This window comes from Mirounga angustirostris, unplaced genomic scaffold (genome assembly GCF_029215605.1).
Source record: "Mirounga angustirostris isolate CCGP_5_RB_7025 unplaced genomic scaffold, mMirAng1.0.hap1 SCAF_14, whole genome shotgun sequence".
In the NCBI taxonomy this organism is placed as follows: Eukaryota; Metazoa; Chordata; class Mammalia; order Carnivora; family Phocidae; genus Mirounga; species Mirounga angustirostris.
In genome coordinates, this window is record NW_026991722.1 from 22836432 (window position 1) to 22845347 (window position 8916).

Consider the following 8916-nt stretch of genomic DNA (forward strand, 5'->3'; position numbering starts at 1 on the left):
AGCAAAATAAGGGGAGCCAGACCTTAAAGGCAAACAACCTGACCTGACTCTTTTTTGATGATGATGATTTATTTATTTATTTAGAGAGGGAGGGGGAGGGGCAGAGGGAGAGGGAGAGAGAGAGTCTCAAGCAGAGTCCACGCTCAGCACAGAGCCTGACTCCGGGCTCAATCTCACAACCCTGAGATCATGACCTGAGCTGAACCAACTTAGCCACCCGGGCACCCCTTGATGATGATTTTAAAATGACACCACCCAGTTTGCCCTTTGTCTGCCAGATTTGGATTACAAAAGAGAAATAAATTCATTTCATTATATTTTTTTAAATGTTGAGCATATACTGTCTTCATTTACCTGGGAATATATTTCAGAACAAACGATTTATTCAGATGAAACAGGAGAAGAAAATGCAAAATGTGATGTCAGCCGGTTTGCAACATATAAAGTTTGGGCCACGTATGTAATGGGCAACTGGGAGTGCGGCTCCGTATACAATTCAGAGTAGCTGGAGAGGCTTTCTAGAGGAAATGGTGTTTTGAATCAACTCTGAGGAGTCAGTAGAATTTTGAATTAATTCAACCTTATATAGAACTTAGATTTAAATAGATCAGACTCTCCCAAAAATCCACCTCGATTTTTACTTTTGATAAATAAGAATATTTATGGAAGGCAGAGGGAGGAATTCCTGAGCAAAGAAAAGTTTCTCATTTTACAACCACCAGTTCCTTAAGAGCTTTCAAAGGATAAAGGTAAAGGAGCTGAGGGCTTACTGTGTGCCAGGCACTGTATTAACTCACTTGATCCTTATAAACACCTTTGGGGTTAGGTGTTATTACCATGCCCAGGTTTAAAATGATACACACACTTGGTCGAGGTGTAAGAGGTAGGAAATGGTGGCGACAAGATTCAGACGGATAGTTCAGGGCTGGTGTGTTCCCTTAAGCCACAAGCTATACTGACTAGCTGGGATGGTTGGAGGTTTGGGGCATCTGGCTCGGTCCACCACACTGAAAGGGGAAAATCAGAAGATCATATGTGACAAGGGACTTGGTATTCACTAGGGTGCAGAAATGATTATGTTTTGAAAGTAAAGGACATCAGGTTATCAGGTTATGAGTAAAGCACCTGCCCAACTACGAGATTGAAGGAGGAAGGGTATATGTTTATCTGTCTCTTTCTGCCTGGCAAATAACCTCATTCCCTGAGGAGAGTCTCTCCCATTTGGAAACATGTTTATTTGAGCGCTGAGCAATGTTTTGTTCCCTTAGAGTCTAAGGAATAGTCCTGAAGGGCACTGACCTTGTCTCAACTTTTTGCAACTATCCCTGACTTTAATCCCACAATTTAGCCTTTGAGCACCCATCTTTTAAAAGCTGGATTGACTGACTCCCAAAAAACAAAGGGGAGGAGAAGGATTTATAAAGATGTATAACTGCCTACCCATGGGTCCACTGACAATCCATCTTGGAGAACAGCGTACACCTCCAGTCCCCTAAAAGGGCAGGGGGCACTTGGATAGCCCACTCAGATGGGGGTGTACTGATTCAGCAAGATGTACCCCAACCTTGATGGTAAATGTTCAGTTGCCCTTATAAACTAATCTCTTACAGCATCATGACTCTGAAACCTTTCCCTCCAGATGTGTCTCTATGTTTCCCAATGGAAGGACTTATCAATCTAAGCATTCTCATGAACATTTGTAAGTAACTTTCTTTCGTTCATTTCCTTAGCCCTGTTCATCTCTGAGAGTTTCTCGGTGTTGTTTCAGATACTCTGGTTGACATGGGAATGCTGGTGCTTCCGGCATGCTCAGCTCTGTCTTCAAATAATGACATCCTCAGCATGATAATAATAAGGGCTAACACTATTAAGTGCTATGTGCCAGGTGATAGTCTAAGCAATTACATGTATTTACTCATTCAAATCTTTATAACAAACCAATGAGTTAGGATTGTCCCCATAAAGAAATGGGAACACAGCAAGTTCCAGTCATTTGCCAAAGATCACAAGGCTAATATATGGTCCAGAACGGCACTCATTTTAGCTTCAGAACCTATGTGCTCAACCAGTATGCTCTTTGCCACCAATATGTCTCTGTTTCACCCCTAATGTTACCTATTGTAGCTTAACTTATTCACACTACCAACTCACACACATTTTTTTTTAAGATTTTATTTATTTATTTGAGAGAGAGAGAATGAGAGAGCACATGAGAGGGGGGAGGGTCAGAGGGAGAAGCAGACTCCCTGCCGAGCAGGGAGCCCGATGCGGGACTCGATCCCGGGACTCCAGGATCATGACCTGAGCCGAAGGCAGTCGCTTAACCAACTGAGCCACCCAGGTGCCCTCACACACATTTTTTTAAACAAGCTCCGGCCAGTTTTATTAAAGAAAAATTTTGCATGATTTACTTTTCACCCGTCTGTTCTGGTAGGCTTCTCGTGATATGAGAACCACCTGGATCAATGACAGCCAGTGTGCGTACTCTACGGCATTCCCCACATGCTGCGCCCAATTCAATATTGTTGCCACTGCAGTGATGGACACATTTTGGCCAACATGGTGCAGTATTCTATTTCAGATTTCCTCAAGGCTGGGCAGTTGTTGGCCAGGATGACCAATTTCCCTTTGCCATGTCTGATCATTTTCAGAGTCTGCTTCTACCCCAGAGCGTACTTTCTACTTTTCATAACAAGTTGGAGCCTAGAGTTGATTGACTCCAGAGAATTTTTTGTCTTCTTTGTGGCCCCCATCTTCCTGCCTTAGGCATAGGACAGCGCCAACCAAGAGCAGCCATTAGGATGGCCAGGAACGAGAAAGGAAAGCTCAGGCACATATATTATTAGCACATAGGCTGGAAGAGGAAAATATCCCTAAAACTCAAAAACATTACTCAGGCAGTAATGACAATGGGTACCATTTACTGAGCTAATTTTACATTCTTAATGATTTTAAAAGCATCCCTGCAAAGTTGTATAATTGACTCAATTTTTTAACCCTATGAGTCAGACCAGTCAAGTGGATGGTTTAAGATCATCAGCAGGTCTGTGGCAATTTGAACCCAAATCTGCCAAATTCAGAGGTCCCTGATCTTTCAGCTACTACTTGAAGGCTTCTTACTAATCCTTAGGCACAACCAGCCTAGTGTAGTCAAATGGTCTGTTAAAGTGACTATCATCATTGCAGAACTATTAACAGCCAAAAAATGAAGGAAGTGTTAGGGTCCAAGGGCAGGCCACCCCAAGATGGGCCACTGTAGCATGAAGATCATTTGTAGTTAAAAAGTGATCAAACCCATAAAGAAGATGTGGTATATATATACAATGGAATATTATGCAGCCATCAAAAGGAATGAGATCTTGCCATTTGCAACGACGTGGATGGAACTGGAGGGTATTATGTTGAGTGAAATAAGTCAAACAGAGAAAGATATGTATCATATGATCTCACTGATTTGAGGAATTCTTAATTGTAGGAAACAAACTGAGGGTTGCTGGAGTGGGGGTGGGGTGGGAGGGATGGGGTGACTGGGTGATAGACACTGGGGAGGGTATGTGCTCTGGTAAGTGCTGTGAATTGTGCAAGACTGTTGTATCTCAGATCTGTACCTCTGAAACAAATAATGCAATATATGTTAAGAAAAAAAAAAAAGAAGAAGAAGGTAGCAGGAGGGGAAGAATGAAGCGGGGGAAATCAGAGGGGTAGACGAACCATGAGAGACGATGGACTCTGAAAAACAAACAGGGTTCTGGAGGGGAGGGGGGTGGGAGGATGGGTTAGCCTGGTGGTGGGTATTGAGGAGGGCACGTTCTGCATGGAGCACTGGGTGTTATGCACAAACAATGAATCATGGAACACTTCATCTAAAACTAATGATGTAATGTATGGGGATTAACATAAGAATAAAAATAAATAAATAAATAAATAAATAAATAAATAAATAAATAATAAAAAAATAAAAAGACAAAAAAAAAAAAAGAATTCTACCTGAACAATCACAAATGTCTTAGTCTATTTGCCTGCTGTCACAAAGTATCAGAGCCTGGGCGGTTTATAAACAACAGAAATCTATTTCTCACAGTTCCGCAGGCTGGAAGCCAGAGGTCAGGGTGTCAGCATGGTCAGGTCCTCAGGAAAACCCCCTTCTGAGGCGCAGACTGCCGACTTCTCCTTTTATCTTCACGTGGCACAGGCCAGCCCCTGGGCCTCTCCTTATCAGGGTACCAAGCCCCTTCGGGAGGGCTCTGTCCTCGGGACCATATCACCCCCCCCCCAAGGCTCTGTCTCCAAATACCACTACTCTGGGGATTAGATTTCAGCCTATGAATGTTAGGGGGGACACAAACATTCAGTCCATAACAAAAAAAATGACATCGATCAAGAAGAAAAAGGGGAAGTGTCCTTTAAAAAAACAAAGCAAACAAACAACAACAAAAAACCATGCAGAGAGCTCTCTCATAATCCCAGATTTTTAAAAAAAATGCCTAAATTATGGAAAGAGGCACTTATAACCAAGGAATATTAGCCTGTCCTAATGATCCTAGGAAAAACAGAGTCCAAATTGCCCTGAGGCTTAAAAATTGGTGTAAGGGCATTGCAAGGGGGCTTTGGGCCGTGGTCAGAGCAGGAAGGAGGAGGATGGAAGGGCTGGTTGGGGGCAAATGATGTCATGTTGAAAGCTAGCAGAGAAAAGCAGGGCAATTCAACTCCTATATTACTTTCTCTATCGAGGAAAGTGATCTTCAAACTGGGAAGGCTAGGACAAATATGGTTCATAGGAAATTGAAACCTGAGAGAAGCAAGGAGACAGGAAAATATCTGGCCACTGAGATGCGTTGAGGCGGATGACATCTCGCCCCACAGAGGAAGGTGTGGGGTATAAGCAGCTGCATTTTGGAGAACAGGATCATGCTCCAATTTAAAAAAAAAAAAAAAAGGAAATGGGTGGATTACAGAAAGGTGAAAGTAAAAGTATCCAGACCTGGGAATATTTCTCTACGGATATGTAGACTTTTCTTCCAGCAAGTATTTCCATAGCCATAAATATCTCCTTAAAACAAAGAGGTGTCCCAAGTATCTTTGGTAAGTAGTGATTTAAAATGAAGTTGAGACACCTGGGTGGCTCAGTCGGTTGAGCTCAGTCTGACTCTTGGTTTCGGCTTAGGTCATGGTGGTCTCAATGTTGTGGGATCGAGCCCCGCATTGGGCTCTGTGCTCGGCGGGGAGTCTGCTTGTGATTCTCTCTCCCTCTCCCTCGCCCCGCCACCCCTCTCTAAAATAAATAAACTTTAAAAAATAAAAAAAATTAAAATTAAATGCAGTAAAAATTAGTAAAATTAATTTTATTTTTAAAATTATTTCATTTTGGGCGCCTGGGTGGCTCAGTTGGTTAAGCGACTGCCTTCGGCTCAGGTCATGATCCTGGAGTCCCGGGATCGAGTCCCGCATCAGGCTCCCTGCTCTGCAGGGAGTCTGCTTCTCCCTCTGACCCTCCCCCCTCTCATGTGCTCTCTCTCTCTCTCTCACTCTCTCAAATAAATGAATAAATAAAATCTTTAAAATAAATAAATAAATAAATAAAATTATTTCATTTTATTCATTATTATTATGTTCAATTAGCCAGCATATAGTACATCATTAGTTTTTGATATAATGTTCAATGATTCATCAGTTGTGTATAACACCCAGTGCTCATCACCACACATGCCCTCCTTAATACCCATCAGCCAGTTAACCCATCCCCCCAACCCCCTCCCTCTGTAACCCTCAGTTTGGTTCACGGAGTCCAGAGTCTCTCATGGTTTGTCTCCCTCTCTGATTTCTTCCCATTCAGTTTTCCCTCCCTTCCCCTGTGATCCTCCACACTATTACTTATGTACCACATATGAGTGAAATCATATGATACATGTCTTTCTCTGCTTGACGTATTTCACTTAGCATAATCCCCTCCAGTTCCATCCATGTCAATGCAAATGGTAGATATTCATCCTTTCTGATGGCTGAGTAATATTCCATTGTATATATGAACCACATCTTCTTTATCCATTTATCTGCTGAAGGACATCTCCTTCCGCTGTCTCCTTTGGCTATTGTGCACATTGCTGCTATGAACACTGGGGTGCAGGAGCCCCTTCTTTTCACTACATCTGTATCTTTGGGGTAAATAGCTAGTAGTGTAATTGCTGGGTTGTAGGGTAGCTCTATTTTTAACATCTTGAGGAACCTCAGTAAAATTAATTTTAAATGAACACACTTCACCATATAAACCAACAAGTCTTCTAAAGTTTTTTAATACCAAGACCTAATTACATTATTTTCCAAGTTAGAATGACTAATAATTAATACAGATGATACTGTACTTTTCAAAGTAAAGAAATATATTTGACCCATACACTTTTATGAATCACATTTGATATCACCAAATAAACTTTACTGAGGAAAGAAATTGTTTAAAAATCTCAGAAAAACAGACATGATGAAAAGCTAGACATTGTGTACAAATAATGTGAAAATACTGTCACAGGTATGGAAATGTGACATCATCATCGGAATATAATAAAATGTTATAAAGCAAAGGGTTGTCAAAATACAGAAGAAGAGATATTCCGAAAGAAATGAAAAATCAAGATCATGCAGTAGCAGCAACAATTTCTAACTTGTAACAGATACTTAAATGCCAGGGGGAAATGAACAGAACTATCTCCAGAAGCAGTGGTGGCAAAAGACAGGTAGGCTTTCAAAAATGCAAGGGACGTAGCTAATTAAATTACCGCCTCCTTCAAATAAGAGTGAGAATCTCTTGGGAGAATCTAAGCCCCTTAACAGACACATTTAAGAGCACTTGATGAAATGCTACGTATTTCAGTAGGAAACTATTTCAACAGTGAAATGACATCGGAATCAGAAGCACATTCCGCTGTGACACTTAGTAGTTGACATCTTTCCAAACAGCCACCACAAGTCTGAGGTTCTCATGAGACTGAGGTCTCCCAGCTACATGACTATCCACACTCATTTCACCAAAGAACACGAACTCTGCTGGTTGCCCCGTATTCTGGGTGGAGAACACCAATTGGTTTTATGTAGCTTAAGTCTACAGGGGCATCAACTTTCCTCTTAGATGCATCACCCCACAGAGCTGGCCAATCAGGTGTCATCTGGAAAATAACCAGTTCATGGACTCCTTTGGAGGTTTTTCTATTTTGGACCATGGTACCACGTAAGTAATCTCAAACTCTTGTTTATCAGTGAGAGCCAAATTTGGAATGAGAAATTGTTCTTGGCATTCTCTATTTTGGGTCAAACCTTTCTGAACTTCATTTCCATGAGCAAAACTATCGTACTTCCAAACATAAAATACTTTATTCCTTCTGCCTCTAAAGTTTGCACTCCAGAATCCAACCAAATCAGAGTCAGCTGTCCAAAGAGGAATGGTTTTCATGATATTTTCTGGAAACTCATTTATCTTTAAAGGTTTAAGGCAATAAGTATGAAACTCATAGAGTATTCCACCATATTGTTTGGGGCCCCCTATAGCAAAGGTGAACACATCTGAGGGTGGACGGCTATGTGGCCAGACCCCTCAGGAGACAAGCATGGTGGCCACTTCAAGTGTTGGGAAGAGCAGCCAGTTGGTGGTCTTTCAAGGGTCCCTCCTCTTATGGCTTCCCTACTAGAAACAGGACCTGGACAATTTTTAAAAGAGTAAATGTCTTTCAATATTTAAAAGATAATGATTGAACATAATTACTTGATGCCACCATGGTTTTTATCAAACAAGCTTTACCAAACTAACCTTGTTTCTGTGCTGACAAGTTATAAGGGAAGCCAACGTTTTCCTGGGTCAAGACTTCAAGAAGTCATTGTCGAACTATCCCTATGGACAATGTGGATAAACATGGACTGAATGACAGTTACATGACGAAGAGTTTTCTTAACTAGTTGAATTACTGAGTATATATGCTATTGATAAACTCAGTTCTGTCCATCTGAAAAGTAGTGTGTGATGATGGGTGGGGTCCTCTTCTTGCAAAAAACATGTATTTGACACATGTTTATGACTCATATGGATATATAGAAATCAGATACATGATATTTTGATGCAACTGCTTTGAAGATATTTTGACAGCCGTGTAAAGCAATTTAATTTTAAGAAATTTTTCTGAAGTGTCAATTAATAGAATTATATCCACACTGACTTCCTGATCTTCATCCCATTTCCGAGTGAATCTTAGAGGTGCAGGAAGGTCAAACCCAGGAATGGAATGCGGCTTTGAGGTGTTCACTGTTCACATTTCTAGGAAACGAAAAAGATATTTTTATATTTGGATGTGCCCATTTTGGTATGACCAAATCAAAGGCGTCACATACAAATGTTTTTTCCAGACCTGATTCCCATACATTCATCTGCATCACAGATTTTGAAACTCCATAGCAGTAAGGATAGCTCTCTTCAGCACACCAAGAGGAGTTTACTTTCCCGGTTGGCAGTAATTCACTGAGCTTCTGATATTGTGAAGGCAGAAAGACAGAGGGATAGCTGGTGTGTGCTGGCTTTCCAGTCAATATCTGATAAATCTCCACCGAGCCAGATGGTTTCTTCTTGCCTATAAGGAATACAGATAAAGACTGCATATCGTTCCAGGTTCTTTGGTTGTAAGCAATTGAAATAGACCCTAGGTTACCTGAGCAAGAAAGGACTTTATGGGAGGGATACTGAGAAGTGCTTGCAATAATAGTAAAAAGAGAGGTGGACACCAGGGTCTTGGAAAAACCCAGGGATGTCAATAGAGAACCCAAACACCTGCTTCTGTAAGAAGTGCCCTCATCCGGGTCATTTCCACCAACCACGTGTCCCTCAGCATCTCTGCCCAAGTTGCAAAGCGTGCCCTCCTCACTCCCCCCTCCCCTCCCCTG

General features: G+C 41.5%; 2 pseudogenes; both read right to left on the bottom strand.

Annotated features, from left to right (window-relative positions):
* Positions 1-2407: 2407 nt before the first annotated feature.
* Positions 2408-2753, bottom strand: LOC123852329 (large ribosomal subunit protein eL30-like; annotated as a pseudogene).
* Positions 2754-6337: 3584 nt separating this feature from the next.
* LOC123852331 (protein NipSnap homolog 3A-like) lies at positions 6338-7582 on the bottom strand (annotated as a pseudogene).
* Positions 7583-8916: the final 1334 nt, after the last annotated feature.